The sequence below is a fragment of the Zonotrichia leucophrys genome, chromosome 3 (genome assembly GCF_028769735.1).
Source record: "Zonotrichia leucophrys gambelii isolate GWCS_2022_RI chromosome 3, RI_Zleu_2.0, whole genome shotgun sequence".
Taxonomy (NCBI): Eukaryota; Metazoa; Chordata; class Aves; order Passeriformes; family Passerellidae; genus Zonotrichia; species Zonotrichia leucophrys.
The window spans coordinates 106,402,268-106,428,644 of NC_088172.1; the positions used below are offsets into that span (position 1 = coordinate 106,402,268).

At 40.7% G+C, this 26,377-nt stretch overlaps 2 long non-coding RNA genes across 2 annotated transcripts in view; both read right to left on the reverse strand.

The window, feature by feature from the left end:
• The window catches only part of LOC135445064 (uncharacterized), a 33,266-nt gene extending 7,263 nt beyond the window's left edge, over nt 1–26,003 (reverse strand). The window contains exon 1 of the long non-coding RNA XR_010439457.1: nt 25,924–26,003. This is a non-coding gene — a long non-coding RNA (uncharacterized LOC135445064). The remainder of the gene's footprint in view (nt 1–25,923) is intronic.
• On the reverse strand, nt 10,834–14,979 carry LOC135445065 (uncharacterized). Its single transcript, XR_010439458.1, has 4 exons — nt 14,805–14,979; nt 13,676–13,791; nt 12,134–12,235; nt 10,834–11,484 (listed from the first exon to the last, which is right to left on the reverse strand). It is a non-coding gene; the product is annotated as an uncharacterized LOC135445065 (long non-coding RNA).
• Nucleotides 26,004–26,377: the final 374 nt, after the last annotated feature.

Here is a 26,377-nt window from a genome sequence, read left to right on the forward strand (position 1 = left end):
GTTCTCAGCCCAGTCCAATGTTTCAGGTAGCCATAATAAAGTCAGTTCAATTTTGCTGAGAAGTAAAATCTGCCACACACCAGCACCCAGAACACTCCAAAGGGGGCTGTTGGTGTCTCGAAGCAAAGAACAGCCCACCTCTGCTCTCCTGCATTATTGCCTGAGTCCACAGCCCTAACTGTTGAAACAAACAGGTGCAAAATCTTAAAAATCTAGTTTGCAGCAAAAAGGAACAAGACTCTGCTGGCAAAGAACCTAACATATTCCTGTATTGGCTGTTGGAAAATATCTTGCACAATTTTATAACCCACTTGATGTCTTGTGTATTCAGAAAAGGAAACCAGCAGCAGCATCTTTTACAGCACCTTGCTGGTAAGTTAGAGAGGGTAGCACAGGAGACCTGCTGGTCAGATGTTCCAGGCCAGGACAAACTGCTGGTCTTATTTACTGCCTCACTCTTATATGGGTAAATACATGTACTACACTGCACTGCATATCTCATGCCTCAGTGGCAGAACCCAAACTCTGCACTGGGCTGAGTACAGGTTTTGTTTTTTTTGCCAATCAGTGTCATCACCCCACCACTGCCCCAACCCAGTCTGGCTGCTGCTCTCTCTGGGCATGAGCCCTTGTACTTCTTGGTCCAGGCAGACATCAGGAGACTGAGCCAGCAGTTCCCAAAGTTGTATTAGATCCTTGGTAGATAATTTCATTAACACAATTAAGTAGGGTTTGTGCTGCATCACACCAGAGTGCCCCTATGCATGTGTGTAGCCTCCATGTATTTGAAAAATATCCCAACTGCTGAGACAAAAAGGGAAACTGAGGCTGTGTCACACCTGGTGTCCCATCCTCTGAATTCCCTTGTCTTGCTCTTTTTCTCTCTCTTTTACCATAAAACATGCAGTGAAACTATCTTTTGGCTGTTTCAAGAGCCATGGCAAAAAATGAACACTTTACCAGAGCTGTCTGCTGTAATACTGCAATACAGACTTTACCTCATGTGTTTGGGAGTGATCCAAACAAGAGAAGCAAGAACTATGCACTCCAATTAAACAAGTTCAAAAGCTAGGTCACTGAAGAAAGCCAAAATGTAGCAAAACAAAAATGGATCAAGTCATTGTTTATGGCCCTTATAATTGTTTTTTGCAAATTTATAAAAAGAGGAAAACAAAAAGACTGTTTCATTATGTTTCTTTTTAACACATTGCCTGACAAACCTGACATATTTTTAAATGAAAGTAAGCGAATGTTTTCGATTTCCCTTGGCATTACTTTGCTATATATTCTAGAAAATATTTAGCTTATTGAGGCCTAAAACAATTGAGCAAGGAAGTGCAAAAATGGAAGTGACACAATTTTCTTTTTGAGGTGATTCATAAACATCTTGGTAACTGCTGATCCAGATATTCCATTATGAACTTCGAACAAATTCACTATGAAACTTCCCCAGTCTGTTCTGTGATGAGTGAGGAAATAGGGAAAAGGAAATAAACAAAGGTGCAGCTTTCTGATAATCCATTAAACCAATAACGTACACTGCTTTTAAAAAATGAGCTTCATTTGCTGTGATTTTGTTACATTTTCTTTTGTATGTAAATGCTTTTTAGATGTAGTAGTCTCACTGCTTATCTCCTGCAGCTGCAAAGGCTTTGTTTTTCTCACTTGATGGTGGGTAAAAATATCCCCTAATTTATGCCCTAAAGTTAGGACATGGGACTGTATGTCATTTAAGACAATTCTAGAAAAGAAAGTGACATGGCATTGAAGTGCAAAACAGTAGCGCTTGGTTTTTTGCAGTTTCAGTTTTCAAAACATAAAATTATTTGAAAACAGAATGATTCAAAGCTAAGTCAGGAAATTCAGTGTTGTGGGCTGTGCTTGTTCCACCACACAAGCTCAGTTGTGAGCAGGGACATTTACTCCAGAGCAATGAATCCTGCAATAACACTCAAGAGTAAAGCATTTACTTTCCCTCATAAATTGTCACACTTCAAACCATTAAAAAATGTTTCTGTATTCTCTTTAATCAAAACCAGTTCTACAAAAGCAGAACACAGGTTTGAAGAAGGCCCCAGACATACATTACTGTGACACTATAAAGCAGGGTGTGCATGGGGTGTGCTGCACTGTCATTGTTCCTGAGCTGGAGAGACCTGCAATGCAGTAAATGTTTGATAGGAAATGAAAGGCTAGGAAGGTTTACATTTCCTTTACATGGACCCAAAGCATTTCATATTTCAATGTACTTATATAAACATGCCCTTGTTTCAGGCTTTTAGCGGGAAAAAAACAAGCACAGTTTGCTACTAAATGGCTGCTATCTGCAAGTGGCAATTGCAGCTAGCAGCCTGTAATTTGTCAGGGACAGATAACAGAATGCTGTTATCCTGCACCTGGTTAATCCCAGCCCAGTTTATCTTGTGTGCTTGTCTGCACAGCCCAGCAACGTGAGCAGTAACAAATCTCACAGTGTATGCACAGATCCTGTTGCCTTGTTCATCACACTTTATTGTCTTTTTTCATAAGCTGCATGTAAAGTGTTCTTCCAAGGTTTGCTAACTGTAGAACACACATTTGAAGTCCAGGACAACTGGAACTTTAGGAGAATCTCCACTCTCATTCAGCTGTTTTGAGAGAGGTAATGAGAGAGGAAGAGAGGTTTTTCTAAACAAACGAGTTTTCACATTGGAAACAGTCAATGTTCTAATGCACCATGGCAGAACATTAAAGTGTGCTGTGCAGGTCTTTAAAAGAGAGAATATTACCATTTGTGGTTAGTCACCATCCATAGCCCATTATTTGAAGGAAAATATTATCCACTAATGGCAGCACAGAGGAAATTGCTCCCTTGATAGAAATGGTTTACAAGTAGGAAAAGACTTTGGAATGGAGATTTGCTAATAGCTTTACCTTGTCTTCACAACATTTTTTATTCTTCTTTGCCTTTAATGCAAAGATGATTCCTTAATAGAATAGAGCTTCTATCAGAGAATCTTAGTTATTCATGTAGCTTCTGTGAGCTGTGGAAATAAATTATTGCAGCTGAAAGTGTTTCTCAAAGACCATAAAATGCACCCATTTTATGCTGCTCCATTAGGTAAAATTATTTTATTTATTTCCAGCTTTATATTTCTCTGTTAGTATCTTATTCACTTGTCCTGAGGACAAGATGTAATTTGTCTTATCAAAATCATCTAGCCCAGTCTGAGGTCAAGTTTAACTAGAAAAGCAACTGGTAATTATGCAGATCATCTTTAGTAAATTTAAAAGTGAAGACAAATACTACACAGAATTGCATGGATCCAACATAAAACCTGGATGCTGCATCTCCCATTCCATCAGCTGACATTGTAAAATGAACAGGTTTCACTGAAGCCATTTTTCCAAGTAAGATTTAACCATGCAACTCTCTTATACACTACAGAATGTGCATTGATGCCTTTTTTGCATATTGTCTCTCATCTGACAATCTCAAGTGACTTTTCAGGTATTAAGGTATTAAAAAATATTGGTTAACATGCTATCAAATGAGGGTTTTTTTCTCTGATTTTAATTCATTTGTTTCTGTTCCCCATATGACTGGAATCCTGACACGGGGGGGTTTTACAGAAGTCTGTTCAGAGGATTGTTCTCACAACTCATTTTGAGCCGCTAACAGACATAATGACCTTCAGGGTCTGTTGATATTTACAGAGTGAATCCCTTTATGATTGCCACCCCTGGTACTTTTCCTCAGGAGTTTGAAGGGGCTGGAGAAAATTGGCAGACAAAAGTAGTTGGTTATGTCTCAAGCCTCTGATTTCTGTCTGTCAGAGAGCAAGTGGTCAGCGTAGGAAGCAGAGATCAAGAGAGACGCTGCTTACAATGAGAATCATGGGAGCTGATGTGGGAATCTGATCAAGCAGCAAGCTTTTTATACCTCTAGCTGCCCCAAGGAAAAGAGAAATATTGATATTTTCCCTGTAAGGTGAACAATATGCTTAATTGACACTCAGCTCGTGGTTATCTAGATCAGAATATCGAACAGTCTGGACAGATGCCTGCTGTCCTCAGGAGGCTGAGTTGCCAGCTTGCATTCCACTGAGTAGCCTCTTGAGTATTCAGAGAAAAGTTTGCAGGTTCAAGCCTTACAAACATCAGACCATGACAGTCTTCATGCTTACATAAATTGGCCCATATTCTGCCTGCTCTGTTCAGATGTTAGCCAACAGCAGAAATTAAAAACGAGCTAGCTAAAATGAGCCTGATCATCCCTCCTGGTCAGGAGCACAAGCAGGCACAGCCCTCCCCTCACACTGCAAGCCCACGTCTCCAGAAGGCAGCACTTTCAGTCAGCTCAGGGCTGAACCCAAATGGATCAGTTCTTGAGGGGGAAGAACCAGCTAATCACCCACAAGTGACAGCAAGAGCAAGATCCTGAGCCCTTCCAATAAATTCTCTCCACCTGGTAAGAACAGGCTGTTAGCTGTCTGCATAAGTTATCCCTACGATCTGTAAAAGAAGTAGATTCTACCTGTCCAGCCTCCCCTCCAGAAATATTATAGGAGTGGGACATAACTCAGCTGCTGCAGATTAAAAGCGTAATTCAGATGCCCAAGCACTTTACAGGTGAATTAACTCTGTGTTTGAATTTTGTCTATTAAGCATTTCACTGAAAGGGAATGGGAAAGTTGCATAATTTATTATTTAATATTTTCAATAGACCTCACTATCATACTCAGAAGCAAATAGTTTTCTTGAGATGCACATGTAGATGGGAGTTATAAAAAGGCTATGCCAAAAGGTTTTATGGTGATGCAGATGCAATAGGAAGATTGCTTTATAAATATGTTTTCCATGTAGTAGCTCATATAAAGACTGGAGGATTCTTTTTTCATCATCACAAAAATATACAAGACAAATTCAGGTTTTTTAAGGACTGTGGAGAACATGCCTCACTCAGTCTTCCAAATTTTGGTTCTACTCTTTTCTTACCTCTCCTCACAATCTGACACCTGCCCATTTCCTAAGTAAAAGTTAATTTATCTCACATCTCTCACAAATCCTTAATCAAAATGGCATATCCCTTTATGCTTTTCTTTGGAACATCATCGTTGCAAGCTACCTGTCATGTCAGCTCTCATTATCTGTTAGCCAGATTGTTTAGTAGCATCACATTGGGTTCCACCAGGGGATGTGCAATTTTGAGTTGGTATTTAAAAACATTAAAATCACAGGGCCCAGCTACCATGACTACCCAAAACATGAGCAGCCTTTTCAAGCATCACAATTCAGGTATTAAACACCACCAGCGCAGAAACATTTCCACCTGTTTTTTGCAGTGGCTCAGGCATCATTCTCTGCTCAAGATGTGATTGCTGTCTCTCAGTCTCCCAAACCCTTTAAGGAGACAGAGCCATTAGAGGTGCCAGCTCAATACAATGAAAATCAAGCACATACTTGGCTTCACAAAGCCATGCAACAATAATAGCTTTTTTTTTTTCCTTTTCTGTTATTTGACCCAAGAATTCTTAACTACAAAACACTCTGTGATCTGTAACCCAAAATCCTGAGAAGGTCTCCTATTTCAGGGACAAAAGCTGATATCATCAGGCCTGAATTATTAGATTGCTTCAACAGTTTCTTTGTGACCAGGCACGTAACTTTACACATCAGAATGCTGCCAGCAGGATTGCTGGAGGCCAGCTTGCTCCGTGTCTGGATGCTGCTGCAATGACACAGCAGCTGCTGGAGAGAGAAAGGAAAGCAGCAATCCCAGCCTCGAGAGCCCAGTTCTGCACAGGGGCACTGCAGGACTGGGGAGCAGCAGGGAACGAGAGAAAAAATCCCACAGACTGAAGTTCAATCAAGGGACACTGTAGGATACCAGCAGTTTGCAACAGAAGCAATCATCAGATGGGATGGGGAAAATGCACAGATAATTGATTGGAGCAACATTTGGGCCCAGATAACCCTCCAGTTCTCAACTAATACTTATAGGAGATGTCAAAGGAGCAATTGAGCTACCAATAATGATTATATCACTTTTCATCCTGTAAGATCTTTGGATGCTTTTCAGGCTGCAGGATTGCTCATTCACTGATGAATTACAGCCAGCTACAACAGCCATTTTGAAGCGTTGTACAATAGCTATTATAAAGGAAATGAAGAATAAACTTCTTCTATTGATCCAGCAATAGGAATCTTCAATAGACAGAATGTAATTACCTGAGGTAGAGGAAGGTTACAAAATGGCAGTAAGCAGGAGTATTAAAAAAGCAGGAACAAAGTTAGCCTTGAAGCAGCAAGGAAATCTCTGTGAGAAGTTACATAGGACAGAGGACTCAACAAGCTTTAATACAGCACCAGGGAGCAAGGGAAAAGGGAGCCCCAGCCCCACTCCATTATCCCGCCCTCCATTCCCCACAAACACAGCATCCTTTCCAGCCAAAACCATCGCTCCCTATGGTCTCCTCACAGGAGTAAACAGTGACTTTATATGCAAATATAATTAACTTGGTCTGAAAAAACAGAGTGAGAAAGGAAGATAAAGAAGGAATCTTTCCAAAGCAGCCTCCTTCACAATGCCTGTGGGGAATTAGGCTGCTTACAGCCTTGTTGGGTGGCAGTCCTCCCTCCTTCTCTGGATCCTACAGGAGCCCTGGCTTTGCTTGCAGAACCACAGTGCATCCCAGAAACAGCCACACAAGGCATCTCCTGGCACTGTGACTGCCACTTCAGAGTGTGTGTTTTGTTCCAAGACAGAGGAACCAAAAGTCCTAGAAACTCTCAGTCTACAGCTTGAGGGTCCACAAAAAGAAAAAAGAAGCATTATATATTCAGGTATTTCCTGCTCAGATTCCGCAGCACAGCTTTGTTGTCTGTAATTATCAGCTCCTGCAGAGGGCAGTTACTTTCTTCTGGGACAAGGTTTTCATGTTTTCACAAAATATGGCTGCTTCAGAGCACTATGGAGAAGGGGAGCAGCAAATCTCACCCTACACATAAACATCATCATTTTCTGAAATCACATGTTACTTGAGCAAAATTACTGTTTTCTGTGTCAAGGACTGCCTGATGCATACAGCAAAAGAGAAGAGCAATGGGGGATCTAAAATTTGCCTATAAAACTAATGAGCTCAAAACTGTCTTCTTTGAGACCAACTCCTTTGTCCTCAGCACTCAAACCCCCAGATATTCCTGTCCTTTCTGATGTCTTCCCACTCTGCCATCAACCTTAGGGTTGTTTTTCCAGCAATGTGTTGAATTTTTTTCATTAATTCAGAATTTAAAAACAAAGGACATGAAACTTGAATGAGTTGATCTGTTTGGTTTCATTTACTTTTAAGATTATCTAAAACATCTCCAGCTTTGTGAAAGTAAGGCATGTACCCATTGACCCAGCAGCCATATATCAGCAGGAGAAACAAATACCAGCTTGCAGGTATTTGAGACCACACTTTGATTTGACCCCTAGACATCTGAAGGCACTTTATTCATTTGAATGGCAGAATCTTGAGAAATATCAAAAGAAATATGAAGTCATAACAAATGACAAAACCCAGAAAATGCATTAAAAAGCCACTCCTTGACAAGATGTAACAGTTTACACACCACTCAGGTTGGACAGGAGTATGAATAGGAACATGCATACCATCTTCCACTCATACAGAGCAGAGGGGCATGGTAGTCACTGGACTTCTTTACAGCTTCTAACATTAATCTAACAAAATCTATCTGTATAGAAAAGTCCATTTTAAAGAGACTTGTTGAACAGCCTGCTGGCATTTTCTACAGTTTGCAGCATATTAGATCAGCAGAGTCAATCTAAAAGAAAAAAAGCTTTCATCTTCTATTTGTCAGGAAACTGGCTGCATCTCAGGTACATTTAATCCATAGTTGATAGACTTTGTAATAATATTCTGCAAGCATTCCAGCAAATGTTAATTGTCGTGCTGTGGCATGATGCATTTATACAACCTGATGACTTCATTGATTTAAATGGCCTCTGGAAAAGATCCAGGCTTGCATCCTTGCCTAGTCTCATATTTGCCAAAACCCAATTTAAAAACCATTAAGTCCTGTGAGAAGGATATTATCATTAAGAAATTATTTTAATTCAATACCATTTAAGCCTAGAGTAATAGCTAATAATAGCAGTCAATGCTTAAAAGAATGTCTGTAGTGCTTTGAAGATAGACAGTGTTCCTTAGCATTTATACCAAAGAAGGGAACTGATTTTGAGTAAACACTATCTCTTTCGAGGGGAGGGAGAAGGAATAAAGCAAGCTATTATGTGTCAGTCTGTAAATAAATAGCTTTTGTGCTACTTGAAAAGGCTGAGGCACTAATAAGATTGACATCTGAACCAGAAGATTTCAAGTGCTTTGGTGCTATTAAGTCCTAATCTATTTCTCTGAATGCTTTTGTGAAAATGGCATCTTCATCAGACAAGAAAAGTGATAAAAATCATGTCTTATCAAGGTAGCTTTTTGATAGCTTGCCAAATTACAGAAAAGGACACACAATTAATTATGGCTTTGTTTTAATTAACTTGGGTAGGCTAAAAACTAGTCTTGGAGTTTTTTTTCCTCATAATTATATTTGGAGTTACCATGCTTCAGTGACCAGAGGTGCATGAATCTCACAGGTGAGCAGTTCTCTCATCCAACAGTCAAAGCTGTTAATGTGTTCATTCATTTTCACCATAGAGAGTGGAGGTTGTTAGAAGATCGGAAGGGTAGAAAAACCTTAGTCAAAGCCTTAGTTTTATCACCAGTGTGAAGCTGCAGCATCTACACCAAAAGTTATTCTAGCACATATTAACAAGGATTTCATTTGCTAGATAGCAAATGGGTTTTTCAAGAAATAAAAAAACCATCCAGGACCCTTAGTTCAGTGCTCTGCCTTCCCCACTGAGAGCCAGACTGAGCACCAAGCCCAGAGTGTCCCCACCTGTATCCCTAAGGAGAAGGTGACCAATTGTCATTTAGGATGAGGGGCAGATTTAGAGAGGTTGGTGCTAAAATCTCACAGGACAAAAGGACATAAACCTTTAGCATGACCAAAAAAAGCACTGAGCATTCTGCTGTGAACCCACTACTTTTGAGTGGTCTGTATTTGAGCATCAGGTCTGTGATCAGCCTCAGTTTGACCCATGGCTGTCAAGTGATGCTCTAAAGTTGTCTGCCCTTTCCTGCAGGGTCATCTTCTGGCTCTGCTATGTGGCAAGGACAGGAGAGCAGAGCTGCCTGCCTGTCAGGGCCAGAGACAAGCGGGTGTGAGGCTGAGACAGGGCCTGGATAATTCCTGACTCCTGGATAACTCCACAGACTGAGGGGCAGTGGAAATGCTCTACTGCTTTTCGTGCCCTGAGCTGTTCTCTAGCAGCAGCATTATGTTAAAAAATACAGACTGAAGTTAATTTTGATTAGCCTCAAGGAGTTTTCTTCTTCCAGGCTCAGAAAAAGGGGAACCATCATATCTGCTTTCTCTCTCCCTGGAGGCCACTGTCCCTGCTGGTCTGTGGGTGGAGAAACCTCTCCAAACACTCCCATCATGTTCCAAGCTGTGTGAATTAGCTCACATAACACCAGAGATGGTTTGTTCCTGAAGAAGCAAGAGCAAAAGCTTGCACACAATTCCCCACTGACTGACAAGGGAAGCAACCTCTTCTGTGAGCTCAGCTGAAAGATGTGCATAGCCTACACTGCTGGTTTCTCATGCTGCAAACTGCTTATTTTCATGATCAGATCCTCCAGATCTCTGCCACATTATGCCACAAAACCGTTTGTACAAACAGGTTCCCCACCTCCAGATAATTTGGCCAGCTGCCCTCAAGTTTCACTATGTTCAGGAGTGCAGTAAAAAAAATAAAGTTTGGCTAAAGAGGAAAAAGAGCAGCAGCAATGAGATGACATCTCTCTGTCAGAGTCTTTCTGAATCCATCAGGAACTGGCCAAGACAGAGAGACCTCAGGATTTAAACAAATGGCTGCTTGTCAGATGCTGTTACAAAGCTCTCAGTTCTGCTGAGAGGTTTCTCTTGGAAGAAGAGTTTGCTTCTTAGGAAGTAAATAAAGCAGGGAGATCCCTTTCAGAAACTGAGAGGGAAGGAGAGCCCTTATTTTGTGAGCTACTGTGGACTGCATGAATGTGCTGCAGATTCTGCCCTTCACCCCATGGCACTCTGGCTGCCTGAGGGAATGTTTGCTTCCAGGCATGTGTTTGCTCAGGGTGACTTTCAGCAGATAAGTACTATGAAAAATCCTCTTACCTGTGCTAATAGCAAATGTCTTGCTGGATCATGACATGAAATCAGGATGAGAAAAGTGACATAGAAATGGCACAGAAATTGATAGTTATGAATCAGTAGGAAGACAAACAGCAGTTCTGCAATTACGTGTGGTACACCAAAAGCTCTGTCAACAACTGATCTCTTCAAGTGTTCATGAATGATCTCTGATTGCACCATTCACCACCAAGAGCAGTGAGGGGAGTCAGTTGTCAGGCACCATTTCTTTATTATAATTGTATAATTATATATAAAATTTTATATAAAAATTTATATAATTTATTATAATTTTCCATAGATCCAAATACTCTTTGAAGACATTTGGGATTAATAATTAGAAATAATTGGTTTGTCCCATAGGTCTGCAAAGATTAACACAATCATGTCCTTGGTGAAACCTTGCCATGTGAAGCTCACATGAATGCAGCAGAAAGGAAGATGTCCAAAGGACTCTTCCAGATCCCATGTACAGCTGCATCCTCTGGGTCTCAAAATATGAGTAAAAGAGGAGGACTTGTCCCATAAAAGTTGAGCCTGTTCTAATGTAATGTATTTCAGTTAGAGGTATGAAAGGAACTGAAATTGGCAGTGTATTTAACCAAAAGTTAGAAGAAAAAAAAAACAATAGAGAAGGCTCCAATCTTTCTTTTAATACCATCCTGCTGTGATGACCAATCACCTCAGAGGCCATTCCCACAACACTTTCATGAGCTGCAAAGTGAAGCTAAATTACATGCCCAAGCTGCTGTAGAGGAAAAAAAAAAAGAAAAATTAAAAAAGAAAAGCCAACATGATCATCCAAATCCCAGGCTAATCTCCCAAGCACTGGAGCATCTTTCCTCTGCCAACTATTTATCAGACCACTTCATGATTCATTGCCTTCCAAATGGCTTTTCACTGAGTATCAGTGAGTTGCAAAAGGTTTTGTAGATTGAACTAGAAAGGTCCTCAGAAGGTGAACCAGGAATGATTTCAGACACAGAAAGAAAAATGCTGTCTTGAAAGAGGTCAGAGAAACGGATGCCCATCACTTCACTGCTGTTGCAAAGATGATATGCTGAACATTTAGCCTCAAACATGAGCAGAGGAGCCTCCTTTCCCACCCCTCTGCTCTTGTAGCCTTTTATTTAGGTGTCATTTGGGAATTTTTCAGCTCTTTCATCTCTTACAGCAGTTTCTCAGAGCTCTTCTACAGTCCCAGGGCAGACTCTGAAATAAAAATAGAACTGTGCCAGATATGGATGTGACTTTTGATTAATTATCAGCATAACCCTTCATTGTAGACACCAACAGCTTCACAATGGTCTCATATACAAACATTATTTCTTTTTCTCCCTGAGCAGTCAGACAACAAGCCTTGCTGACCCTGTAAGCAGTGCACAAAACCCCTCTGACCAAGAGCCATTAAAAACAATTTTTATGTCAGAAAGGCAAGGGGAGAGGAGTGGCAAAGTCACCAGAAAGGGCATGGGATGGCAGCTCCTCAGACCCCAGAGCTCCGTGGCAGGATGGAGCAAAACATCAGCCAGACCCAAGGGCAGCCCAGGCACACTCAGCCCAACATCATCCAGCAATGGGATCCTGCTGCTCATGGCTCAGGAATCAAGGGCTGGCCTCATGGAAATTGTGGGTTCCACTGTCCAGCTCATTCCTAGTGGTACTCACACGTCTGTCCTGCATGCCAGGAGGGAACTCTGTGCCCCTGCTGTTATCCTGGCACAGTCAGAGCACTGCAATTTTCCCCCTCTAGCAAGATTTCATCTCACTTCTCTGACCTCAAAAAACCTCAGAGTAAAACCTTCTCAAGTGAATTTTAACAAACCAAAAAAATCCCCAATCAAACAAACCACAGAACTACCTGCACCTCAGTCACTCAGGACAATCATGCTCTTTCTGTCAGAAGCTGTCAGTGGTCCCCAGCCTGGCAAAACACTGAATCCCATGCCACGGGTTCTGGGGGCTGCAGGGAGGAAGAAAGCAGATTTTAAGCAAGTCCCATCGATAATATCTTACTGGGTAAAGTGCAAGAGGCTCTTAGACCCAGGATCTTTCAACAAGACTTTCAGTTTTCTTCTTCAGAAATCCTGCAAACTGAGTTTTCAGATTCATGGAATATTTTCACCAGTCAGAACAGAAAAAATATGATTGAGGGATAAACAGAGACCTGGACATTTCACCTGAATACCAGTTTTCAAACAGCATATCCAGTGGTGTTCAGAAAGCCATGCCACATGAAGTGCTCCCCCACATTTTGCTTTAAACTCTCTATAGCCTAGCAGCGTTTTTCAAAATCTTGACAGTATGTCTGTAAAGAGATAGAAACTAAAAAAAAACACCTAAAAAAAGTGGTCAGTTTAGGGTCTTGAAGCCAGTTACTGCTGTGCTAGAGGAAGAATAACTGCAAGCAAGGGGGCTACTACCAGCAGAAGAAAAAGGAGGAATAACTACACAGGTGCTTTTTTCATCCAGTTTGCTCACCTCAACTTGCCTGAGGGAGGGAGAGAGGGAGGAAGAAAGGGAATGCACCTGGCACAGTACATGAGCAACTGTTCAATCATTCTGAAAAGAAACTGCAGAGAAAAGAGGTTTAAAGTTCTCCTAGTTTGGGGGAAGTATTACTGATCACTTTCACTGAGTTGATAAGGGTTTGGTGCCAGCTCTCAAAAAAAAGAGAATTAAGCCGTAACAAAGCATTTGGTTTCTAACTACTATCAGCATAACACTCACCTGGATTGTGGTTCAGTTTTTTAAGACTGCATAATTACCTTTAAACCACACCAGGTTTAGAGAGATGTTCTAAAAGATTTTTTTTTAAAACCCAGCCATAAAAGACATCAATTTCTAAATAAAACGCCTCTTGAAACAATCTATTAGAAGCTGGGGAGGTATTCCTAGTTCATTTCTTGATAAGAATATCTATTTGGAACCTCTCATCCACTATTAAGTGACACCATAGTTTGATGTTCACTTCTGATAAGCATTTTTTAAAATAGTTTTGGGGGCTGTGAATTTACTTGCACCATAATCCAGAGATTTCCTTGCTTCAGTATCTCATGACTGGTTTTAGCATTTTATTCTGATTTTAAAAAATACATTCATGTTAAGATATTAAATACACATGCACTCTCCCAAGGAACTTCAATCTTGTTTATCACAAATGTGTCTTTCATTTCAAATTTTTTCTGTTCCATGAAGTAACCAGATGAGCCTTTGTTTGCTCATTTGCATCCAATCCTGTCTCCCATTCCAGAAGCTTAAAAATCTACTGCCAGTTAGGTGCCCTGTATTTAATGTTTGCCTGAAAGTTCCCACACATTTGGAGCTGTACAGGTAATGCTTTTACTTTACACCACTAGCAGTCAGTAATGCTGGGCAGCACTGTCTTTAGATCTCCACCCACCTGCTCCATCTGGATCTCCGAGCACTTCTGGGGTACAAGGACTTGCAATCTTCATCTGCACCTTTATTTGCATGGACAGAATGTCTTGATGGGCAGCATGAAAGCAGCATTGTCTCCTGCTGAGACCAGTAGGGCATGGAGCTCAGTGCCAAAAGGAAATGCAATATTTCCCATTCAAAGCTTGAAGGTGGAGTGTGTTAAACCAAAATGAAGAGGGGGGAAAAAAACCCAGGAAATCTGTTGGACTTTTTCTATTCAGTTACATGGTCTGGTTTTTTCTTACATCTTCTTTTCAGTCTATCAAAAAGATGTTAAATTTGCAGTAAATTCTAGAAAAGTAAAGAGGAGCCCACATGCTGCCAAGCAGGCATTTGTCTGTGCATCTGCCTTGTGTAAAACCAGGGTCTAGGAAAAGGGTCTGTGGGTAGGAAGGCATTTCAGTTAAAATGCAAAAGCCAAAGGTGCTCTGTTTCCAAATTAAACACCTCTGAATTTCTTCTGTTCAAAATGGATATATATCATTATCCCAACTTGTGAGAAAATCAATTGTTGAGACAATCACCCTAAGCTCCTTCTAACAGGACAGGAGGGCTGGACCTTTCCTAGAGCACTTCCATTTGCTTTAAGACACTGTTATTGTTCAGCCTTCTATATGTCAGAGCTACATAAGGAATTTATCAGCTCCTGCATGCCCATTCAATAATGGTCTGCTGGCCTTTTGTCAACAACCTTTCAATAAGGGCTTGCTGTGGCAGTCCTGACAGCTAGGGTTGGCTTGTTTAACAGCATATTAACATGAAAAATTATCTTTTTGAACCTTACAGAAACACTGCAATGCCCTGGCACAAGCTCAGTGAAAGGTGACACTGCCTGAATTTCCTTGAATTGCTCTGGAAAAAAACCCTTTATTAAATATGATTTCAAAATGGAATTAAAATGAAAATAAAGCAGTTTTGGCAGGAAGCTGCTCCATGCTCTTTATCAGAAACCATCCATGATTAGCAGCCCACCAGGAACATGTCAAAACCAGGGTCCCCAGCAAAAACTGGAGCATGTCACCTTCATTTCCAGCCCCTGAAATCTATTTCAGCCTCTATTTTCCTCTTTATTCTAGAATTTTTTTACTCACTTGCTACAGAGCAGCTTTCAAAACATGCTTTCCAACTTTCTGAGTTGTAGGGGGTCATTCCCAGAGGTCCATCTTCACATTCATAGTGGCATAAGTAATGGCCTTCATCTACAGCATTATTATCTTTCTTGTTCCAGTATCTCTCAAAGTGACATTTTGTTTGGTGCTCCTGTGCCTGAGATGGATTAACAATAATCACAGCTGCTAAACCACATTTGTTAGAGAAACATTCTTTGGGTTATTGACTTATACACCAACACGGTTCTCTCCTGGATTCCTTGCAAATTTTAGGACTAAATACTTTGCAGGAGGTTTCACAGCAGAGCAGTTCAGTTTCTGACAAACTTTTCTTTCCTCTTGGAGGCAAGCACTTGCATTAGCAAGTTACACTTGTGTTTTGCTGTTCATAGATTGAATTACATTTATCACTCTGGAAGCAGCAACAGCATGACTGCCCTTCCACATGTGAGACATGCAATTCATCGATTTCTGGAGCTGCAACCACAGCTCTACATTTATCATATGTCACTTCTGGTTTACTTAGCAGTCCCCTGCGTGGGACAATGTAGTTTAAAATGTTGCTATTAAAGAGGGGGGAAAAAGAAACATTTCACATACAATGGTAGCATTCATCAACTGTTCTTTGCAGAGAGATGTAGCACTATTTATCAACTACCAGTTTCCAATTTCTCTAGCAATAACTTTTTTACTCTCATAGACAGCTCAGAGATGTAAGAAGAAAATGACAAAAAGAATAGTTGAAATATGACTCACATAAACCTGCTTCTTGTGCTGAGCAGCAGCCCCTTTTCCACAAGGGGAGGATGCAGTTGCTTGATCCCTGAACTTTTGCCTGAGGGTATAGATCATCTTTATGGCCCCTAAGGAAATTAACTGGTACCCAAAATTAAAAACTTCACTCCCAATTTCAAATATCCCCATTTCAGTGAATGACTCCATATTAAGGCATCCTTTTTCAGAAGCCTCTGAATTCCCCAAGCACTGGGCTTCATGTAGGCAGCCCCTGCTCTAGGGGACCTCACAAACAGCCCCTTGCAACTGCCATTAGGTTTTCACATTAAATAAAAGTGAAGGTGAGTGACAAAAATCTCATCCCTACCTCAACTGTTTAAGTTAGCATCTCAAAACACGAGACACCTTCACCTAGTTCTAAAGCTCTTCCAGTTTTGGTGGGTTTTTTGTTGGTTTTTTTGTTTGTATTTTTTTTTATTTTTTTACCACCTTTTAAAATGTGTGGCTGTGAACAGCATGAAGTCTCTGACAACTGATTGGGTGTTCAGGGACCGTGTCTCTGGTCCCCAGCCACACTGCTGGGGAAGTCAGGAGAACATGGGCTTCCTTTCATTTCTGGAGGTGTTGCAGGCCCCTTACAAATCCCACATGGACAGTGTAAGACAGGCTGCAGAAATACACTTAGAATCATCTGCAAAATATTCCCCAAGCAAAATTTCAACAACTTGGAGTTTGCCACATCTCTCTAGGCTTTAAGGAACAAAGTGTATCCCAGCAGGAGGAGCAATAACATAATGGTTTTCCTGCTGCCAGACTGGGAGGCACTCGGGACCCTGCCCAGTCTCGGAATCTCTGCTGGTCAGAGCAGCCCCCAGATGTGTCAGAAAGTCTCTTTTCCCAGCCTGGCAAGCAAAGAAAGAGTCAGAACTCTTCTATTCTTGTTCTCAAGGTTGTTTATTGTTTCTTATCTATAACATTCTTTCTCTGACCCACTGAGGTCTGTCTGGCAGGTTGGATTGAGGCACACTGCCCACCCTTGGGGCGGTGTTGTCTTTTTATACTAAAAACTACGTGTACATTATTTACCATAACTTCCCAATACCTATCACCTGTTAGACAGTGAGCTTCTACTCTAAACCAATCTAAAAATTCCAACATCACCCAGAAGATGGAGTCTAGGAAGAAGAAGGAAAAAAGGACAAGGCATGCCCAAATTCCTTTGTTTTGGGACCCCAAGCCCCCATTTTAAAAACCTCAAAAATCTATCTTTAACCCTGTGATAAATTCACTATCATTCTACTTAAACTGACATGGCTTGCAAATCCTCCTATAAAGTTGGTATTTTTTTCCATGGGTCAAGATCAAAGGCACAGGGTCTTGGGCTCTGTGCCAAGGTCTCTGAGCCCCCCGGGCTGGGGCTCGAGTCCTCCAGGGCACCAGAGGAATTTCCTGGGTTCTGACAGCCCCAAACCATGAGAGAGGCAGCAATGCAGTCACCCACTCACACCTGCTCAAAGACCTTCTCTCAGTCCTTTGCACTGGAAGAGGCCTCTCTTGCCAGAGGAATAGCTTGTCTTGGGGTAGGAGGGACATGAAGGGAAGAGAGTGGTGTCGGTCACCACACTGCAATATATCTTCAAATGGCTGAGGGAAAAGGGAGAATTCATTCTGTCCAGATGGCACAGCAACATGACAGCACAACTGTCGCAGACATCTTTTTGTGAAAATCCTTTTCTTGGGATTTCTTCTTCCTGAGAAGCTGAGAGGCTTAAGGAACTAAATGTAAACAATGGTTATCTGCTGCTGTAGAATGCAACAGGTGCATCCATGATTGGTCTCATCTGCTTGTTGATAATTAATGGCCAATCACAGCAGAGATGACTCGGACAGAGAGTCTGAGGCAGCTGCCTTTGTTATCATTCTTGTCTATTCTATTCTTAGCTTAGCTAGCCTTCTGAGATGAAGCTTTTCCTTCTATTCTTTTAGTGTAGCTTTAATGTAATATATATATCATAAAATAATAAATCAAGCCTTCTGAACATGGAGTCAACATTCTCATCTCCTCCCTCACCTGAAAACCCCTGTGAACACCATCACACACGACTGCAAGAACCAGCAGACTTCAGCCTGTCATTGAAAACACATTCTCCCAGGCAAATGAAGAGAATGGTTTAAACAAACTTGTGACACTTAACCTTGAAGATTTTCTCATCCTATCAGAGGTATTTTCGTGCAGTTTACAATATGAATAGCAAAATCACAGACTCTTTAATCACAAGGCAAGTTCTATTTGTTTCTTGTTTTCTGTCGTGAAAATTGCTTTTCTGACTAATGTCAAATACGTTTTCTGAAAGAAAACACTGTAAAAGAAAATCTCCCAATAAACATTTGCTTTCACTACATTACAAAAAATATCTATTAATAAAGAATATGTTGTGCTGTTAACTGGTTTTATCTGTCTTATCTGTTCAAGAATAAACTAGTTTTAGATGAAACACGGCGTAGGAAAAAAACTGCCAAGAACTGTCATTTCTACCTCCTCCAGAACTTGCTAATATGAAAACAAAGCCAGGTTTTGCCAACACTTCTCATGAAGAAAATGTCATCATTTCTACTAGTTAGGACAGTCACTTGGAAAGAGGGAGATCTGCATTTGAGATGCTACCATCAGATAGGCAAAACAGAGACATATGTCTTTCTCAAATCCCAGGTATACATGAAAAGGATCTCAAAATATCAAGTAGTTTGATCTCCTTTTCCAAGTACATCATTTGCACCAGGCTGTTCATAGCCACGTTCTAGCTCTGAATGTCTGCAATAACAGACACACCTAAACCTCTCTGGCCAGGCTCTTACAGTGCTTGGCCACCCTTGTGGTGAACACAAAATTTCTAATATCTACTTGGAATTTCCCTTGCTGCAGCTAGCCTCTGGTCTCTGCCATTCTTTCCCTCTTGCACCTCACAGAATGGAGCTAAAGCATAAACACCCCCCAACACAATCCCTTCATCTACTTGCCACCACACAAACATGACAGACTGGCCAGGCACGATTTGCCCATGGTAAATCCATGCTGGATGCTCCCAGTCATCTTCCCATCCTTCACATGCTTGGACATGGCTTCCAGGAAGACAAACTCCATAACTTTCCTGAGAACCGACGTTAGGCTGATAGGTCAAAAGTTCCCCAGATTCCCCAGAAAATTCCCCAGATTTGATAGGCCAAAAGTAGGGAGGACTTGTCATTAAAATGGCATTTAAAAGGTGTATGCCTTTGCCCTGTTCCTGACAGTCACCATATTTCCAAGATGATAGAGAGGGATTTTGCAATTTTATCAGCCAATGCCTGGCACCCTTGGATGCAGCCTATGTGATTCCACAGTCTGGTGTTTGCCCTGTTGACTTCAGTTGTTCCTAACTCAGTTCAGCATCCCTCTCCCAGCCTATCACTGGCTGCAGAGCCCTTCACTAGATCCAGCCATGCAAGCCACACCTCAGCACATTTCTGCTATTCCAGTGACATAGGTCTGCAGCTGCATGCGGACTTCAAATTCCCTCCATCTTTTCTGCATGTTGTGTATGTACTTGCACAAACACTCGAGAGTCTGGCTTTAGAGAAAATAAGTAAATAGATTGTCCTCCTTTCATGCTTCTCATTGGAATTTCTGTTTATATTCATATCAATGCTACCACAGTTCTTGGCTATTTAAAAATTTGAATAGTAAGTTAGAAGCTTCCTATATATGGATTGCATAAATTCAATCAGATACTCCCATGTCCATAATCTGAAAACTAAAAACAAAAAAAAAACCAAACCCAGATAAACTGCAAATTGTGAAATAAAGTCTGAGGAGACTGTTATGAGACAGATAGGAAGGGATGTACAATTGGAAACTTGGAAACTGATACAAATCACCAGTATTAAATAGTATTCCACAGTACTGAGCACAGAGTTCAAATTATTTAGAAGTCTCAAGAATTAATGAGAAGCAAGAAAGATTTTGGCCATGGTGTCCAAGTGCCATGGGCATGGAAAGCACAACTTACAGAAGGAATGTTTAATTGAATGGTCAAACCACCAACATCAGTTGAAGCCAAGTAAATTTAAGTTATATTTAAGTTATATCTAAGTTGTATTACATGTATTATATGCAAGATTTTAATGCAGTGTGTCCACTAACTATTAAAACACATTTGTAAAGAAAAAGGTGGAATCTCCAGATCTTCAGTTCTCTTTGCCAACAGTCTTTCTGGAAATGTATTTTAATAGTTCACAAATAGTTAACTCCTGAGAAAACCCCACATATCTTGTGGCCTCCAATACAAGAAGTCAAAAGACAACATAGGCATAGACCTCTACATTCAGATTGAAACTAATATAAAGCAGACAGTTTCTTGATTCTGCCTACAAGCAGAAAAATGGCTCAATGGGCACCATAGCAAGTCAGAGGTGTCCCCGACAGCATCACAGCCAGTGTTCTGCCAAGGCAATTTCTGCTGGAAAAATACCCAATTTAATTTTACTGGCATTAATAAATTCCAAGTCCTTGGCACACTGGTGTGAACACTCCAGTACTGCAGTAGAGCACCGGCCTGTTTGTGTTCCTGCAGAGTGACATTTATTGCAGCAATGAACTTTACAAACACTTTGGGCCAGATGGCGACCGCTCTCCTGGACGGCACACAGGGGAAGGGAAGCCCCTGGAAACAGCACAGAGGAAACCTCAGGAGTTCACAAGGTAGCACCTCCACTGACTGCAACTTCCCTGGGGTAATAGGGCTTTGCCTCTTTGCCCTTTGCATGGGGGTAAACCCAGCTCTGTGTGAGCTCTGGGGCTCTGTGAGCTCACCAAGAGAAACAGATGTGGGAACCTTGTCAGGATAGCTGTCACCTGCTCCTTGCAGCATTCAGAGACTGTGGTCTACTTCAAACAAGCTTATGAAGGTAGCTGAAGCCTTTGCTGAAGTGAATCAAAAAGTTTGGAGCAATCCTAAAGTGAAAACAAATAAGGACAATATTTTCTCAGGTACCTGTCCTTTATTGTTCAGGTCTTATGTCTCTGATCATTTGCTTACACTCAGCAATTCTTTCCTAGCCTTTTTTATCTCTCTTCTACTGCTATCTGAGTCAGGCCCTTTTAACCAGCTGCTGTCCCAACCCTGAGCTGCAGATTATGATATTGGTTTGGTACTTCACTGTGACGAGCAGAACTTCATGCCCATCTGCAGGCATGGGGCAAAGCCCACAGCTGCTGCCTGGATGCAGAGAGGGCTTTCACCTTCCTTCTTCCCTCAGACAAGTCTCACAAACAAGTTTCAAGTTGTTTGCACATAAATGCTGCTCTCCCACCCACACTTCTGTCTGCACACCCTGAGGACACTCTTTTGGCTTTATGAAACGCAGATATGCACACCAGTAAAATTTACACACCTTACCTGGCTCGTTAATTCTTATGTGCATCAAAGAAACATTTGAGATACCTAGAAAAGGCATTTTTTAAGAATTTGACATTGCGTATCTAGTGCAAGCAAAATGCTACTCTTTGCTTTTACCTCTGCAGTGCATTATTTGAAAATGTACCTCTTATATTACCTTATTGTGGGCAACAAACACAAGCTTGGTGTTAAGATCATATCATTGTGGCAATCATCCAATCTATATGTTAGAAGGGCAATTCTGCAGACTTATTTGTATAGTCAGCATGGCAAAAAACTATTAGAAGAAAGAGCTTTAGAAATAAGACCTTGGATGCTACAAATCTAGGATAAATAAAAAAAACAAAAGTTACACAAAATCATGCAGACCTCATTTTGGACTAGCTGAACTTACAAGAACAGCTGCTTCAGACATTTTTCCAAGAGAATTGAAAGGTACTGGAGGAAAAAGTATTTGTGTGTATACATGCATATCTTGTGCATACACACAGGCACATACATTATATTTATTTATGCACCTGGCAAGATTTTTCCTTTACTCCAAATAAAACATACAGGATCTTAAGGACTACCAGTTAATTTGGTGTCAGTATCTTCAGATATAGAGCACAGCTGCCAAGTGACAGAAATGGATTGAGTGCCACAGACTTTTATTTTTTTTTCCCTCATTTGGTGCTGATATAACTTATACCAGAAGCTGGAATGCCATCCTGGATCAGCAATCAGCTGCAGGCCTGGCACATCAGCTCCCAGCTCCCTCTGCTAGCTGTGTACATCAGTACATCTACCAGTCTGTCAGGCCCAGCTTCTGAACACCTTCAATGTGCTCCAAAGATAAACACTTCTATATGGAGGACAGGAAATGAGGCTTCTTTTGCTGATAAAAAAAAAGATTTACAACAAGTGTAGGGAAAGAACCTTTCTAATTAAAACACAGCTTAAGCTTTTTTTTTTGTCCTCAATATCCATGAATTCAGAACAACACTGTAATTCTGTTTGATAATTTTAAGTTAGTTTATTAGAGATTATCCCCCTGAGCCAATAGCTAACCTCCAAAGCACTCCAGCTTCCTGTGGGATAACAAAGAATAACATAAAACATGCCACTGTAAAATAAGCATGGCTGGTGAGAAGTTTGTTCCTGTGTTACCAGATAGACAAACCTATAGCAAGTAGTCAGCAGTGATCCAATAAATATCCAGAGATCTTTTTCTAACAGACAACTCAGCAACATCAAACAGATTTCTTGAGCTAATTCACTTGTGGTATGGGCTGATAAAGCAGTGTTAATCTCCTGCTTTAAATCAAGTCTCTGTCATAAGGCTCTATTAATCTCTTCCTGGTTATGGAGTGTCTTAGTGGTAGGAAATTATACTTCTAAATTGAATTTTGTTCTCTTTCAGCGTAGCAAGAAATATTTTTCAAACTTCTAATAGGAACCATAAAACCTATGATGGCAACAATACCTTTGAATAAATAAAAGCCATAATTTAAAGCCACTTTCTTCCAAGCTCAAACATTATAGCAAAATAACAGAAATTCGTTACCTACAAAGACGAAATTAAACACAAAATTTTAAATGAAAGCGAAGCAGATGGTTAACGTTTTTATCTTTTTACAGCAATTGGATTTTTTTAATCCTTTATAGCCAAACAATCTCCAGACACTAATAAAACACTTATTGATTCTTAGTTTATACACTTACTCTACAAGATATCCTAACCTGCAGTTTCCATTATTTTTAACAGAAACAGATACCCTTTACATAAGTCTGCAAAGTTAGTGCCCCTTTGTTTCATGGGAGACAAATTTACAGTAAGTAAATATCTCTGCATTAAATTTACTATGCTTAAGTAAAAATTACTAACCATAGGTGACAAAATAACTTAATTTTATTGCCAGTAATAGAGTTGCTGGATGGGTGGTGGTAGGAGGCGCCAGAATGTAACTGCAGCATCAATAAATTTATGGCCTGCTTTCCAAGAAGAGTCCCACAGTCTCTGTAAGGTTTAGATAGATCTGTCCCAGTGGCTTATCTGAATCTTATCTACTGCTGACCATTCCCATCTCACCCAGTGCCCCAAGCAGCACTGGCCAGTGCTTGGCTCAGAAGTACTGCCTGCATGGTCACACAGCAGTAAATACAGAGAACTCTCACACATCAGCACATGAGGGCTTGCATCAGGCAGTGTTCAGACTACAGGGCCAGGGCATCACCACTCAATTCATATCAGCTGTGCAGTTAAACCAAAATCCAGGTGGCTCAAGGAATCACCTTGACTTATCAGGTTTGAGGTAAGATGGATTCAATTTCACTTAGGTGAAATTTACATTAAAAAAATAAACACAAGAACATCAAACCAAAAAAAAAAAAAAAAAAAAAAAAACACATGCTTGCTATGGAAGCATCCTTCCTCTGTAGAAATTAGATTTTTCTCACAGAAATGAAAGTCAGAACACCTACCACAAAGCTGTTTCTTTGGGAGAGGCTGTGGGGCCTTTTAAGGTGTTACCTTTAGGGGTCTTAAAAATGTTACCTTTTAAGTTCAGCTGGGACACATGGTTAAGTATTGAATACCACCAAGAGCACAGCAGGATTGGAGCAAGAAGCATTTCAAAGTGACTGCTGCCTCAAGTTAATTTTAGCTGACCTTCATTAACTGCTCAGAGTTGACTTCTATTAAACTTTTCTGTTTTTACCTGTGACAAGGGTCTCAGAGTCTCCTCCAACACCACCATGATCTTCCTCACTGCATTTTCTAATATGTGTCAACCTTTAAAGCATCTGTCCTAATAATCAGAAAACTGGAAGTAGCTGTGAAAGCTAAAGGGAGATTCATGGTTAACATTTTTCAAGGCTGGCACAGGCATGTGCAGGGAGAACAGCCTCATCCACACACAAAACAAGCAATAGGAGCCAGCTGGGGAGGCTATGGTGGAGCACATCTCAGATTGCTGCTTTTTCTGATGCCAGGAACTAAATAAGATTTGATGCAGAGTAAAAAATATAGCTAAAGTGTTTCCACAACACAGAGCTCTTTCTTTTTGACCTGCTTTCTTTGCAATAAATAGAAGGATAACTCTCCCTTGCACAGAAAAACAGGGAAAGATGAGAGAGGAAGGAGAGAGAGAAAAGAAGAGGCAACAGAAAGAGAAGAGCAGCTGTGGACACCAAGGCTGGAGAGAAAGGTGGAGCAGATCCCAGAGATGGCAAGCCTCAGGTGAGCATTGCAGCAGCCCTCCTGCAGTTTCTGCAAATAATCAGAAATGAAAGGAGCCTGCTCATGGCAATGCACCCAAAGGGGCCTCAGCAGTTTTTATAGCCCCTTGGTCTGCCCATCAGGCTTCTCCCTCAAGACATTCATCTTATCCTCTTTTAAGTAAAGCTGTTTTGCTGACACATTTGAGTGATGCTTGCAGCCCCAGCTCTGAAACAAAGAGATGATGCATTCAGCCTTCCACATTTCCGTGGAAACTTCCCCAGTGTGCCCTCGGTACCCTGTGACAAGTAGCAGAAGAAATGCCTTATCTAGACATTGATGTTTTCTCTGGAGACTGCTGATCAGAGTCTTTTCCTGCCACAACTGAGATCCAGCAATAAAGAGGAAATATGGTCTTAGGACAACATAAGCAGAAACACATGCTCCTCCAAAATTCAGAATTTTAAGAACTACTCAAGACTACATATGAAAACACATAGTGTAGGGCAGATGTTAACTTTGATATTTCAAGGTGGTCTTACACCTGGAGAGAGAGAATCTAAAGAGAGTAAAAGACTCCTTAAAGGTAAGTGTCCTCATTGGTATTACCTGAATTCAGTAAAGATTTAGATAAACCACTGCTCAGAACATAAATTTAGCAGTTTGGCAATAAAAAGAAATCAAAAATGGGAGGAAATTTCAAGGCATATTATTCAGAGGTCAAATTCACACCTCCCATAGACAGCTGACAGACAGAAAAAAAGGCAGACATAACACTAAATTCATTAGAGGAAAGAAGAATTGGACTAATTAACTCTGAATTAAATACTTTTCATTAGGGGCACATTGTAAGATCCTCCAATTCCAGCAACTTTTGCCAATTTACAAGCAAGAGACCATTTTCTTAAACAAGTCATTGATAAAAATGATACTTTTGCTCAAAAGTTAAAAGCCTTTGGAATTTCAGCAAAGGTTTCTGAATAAAGACCTTTCCTTACCCACCAATTTACGTGGGTCTGATGAACAGGATATACCACATTTAGTTTGGCCTTTGGCAGCTGGAAGACCTGGTATCCTAAAAAGATTGAAATCAGATAAAAATGTCAAAATAATTAAGTTCCCTAACTTAAGCAGGTTCAGACATACTGAACTAGCACAGCTTTATGGCCCAGGATCAGAGTAAATAGCTGTCCTAAGGCAGAAAAATCAATGGAAATACTTTAAATACTTGGCAGTCCTTTTTTGAGGGATGTTAGGAGTAGTTGCTTGGCATAAATCACCACATAACTATGTGTCACCTTCGAAATTAGAGACCTTCAGACCCTGCAGACTCTTTGCTGGTTTACAGCTTTCTATCCTGCCTTCCAGCCTGCTCAGAAGCCTTCCTGATGCTGTGAAGTTTGATTTGTCTGAAGGGAAATGTAATTGCACAAAATTGAAAGATCTAATATTCCACAGTCATAGGAAAAATAAGGTATTTTTTTAAAAAGTAGTATCTCTGTAGAGCTGGAGGACAGCACTCTGGATGAAGAGACCAGCACATTTCTAGAAAAATCATGGAACTCCCCATCCTTGCTCCCCAAAATATTGAGCTTTTTCTTTAAGTGCCACCTATTTCAAACACAGACCCAAAGTTTTTTCAGGTATATAACTGCTCATCTTAAAAAGATACAAGTGCAGCAGGCTTTATTTTATTAAACCAAATGTTGTCATCTTATTTCATGTACCATACCTTCTGGGTGATTTCTCTCGTGCAACTCCTCACAGCACTGACTCCTTTTTCACAGCACAGCCAACAAACTTCAACTCTCTCCCCAACCAGCTAACCCACTCTTTTGTAGCACTCTTCTTCTTATTGGTCACAGCTGTGGCCTGTTAAAGGCAGGCCTGTTCCTAATCTTTGGTGATTAGTACAGCTGCAACTCTTCAGGTGAGAGACTACCTATGCACTATCTTTATTTTCTTACATTCTCTCTCTCCACAACCAAAAATCATATTCATTGCAAATACATATTGAAGGTTCAGATTAGATTAGATTCTCTATATAACAGAAAAAAATTGCAGACTCTAAGCACAGATAGCACTAGTGAGAGGTTGTGCATATATAAAGAAAAAGGATTGACACAAGATGGACTTTTGGGTTGGGTTCAAATTTAGGTGGTTAGTCTTGGGACAGAAGTTGCCAG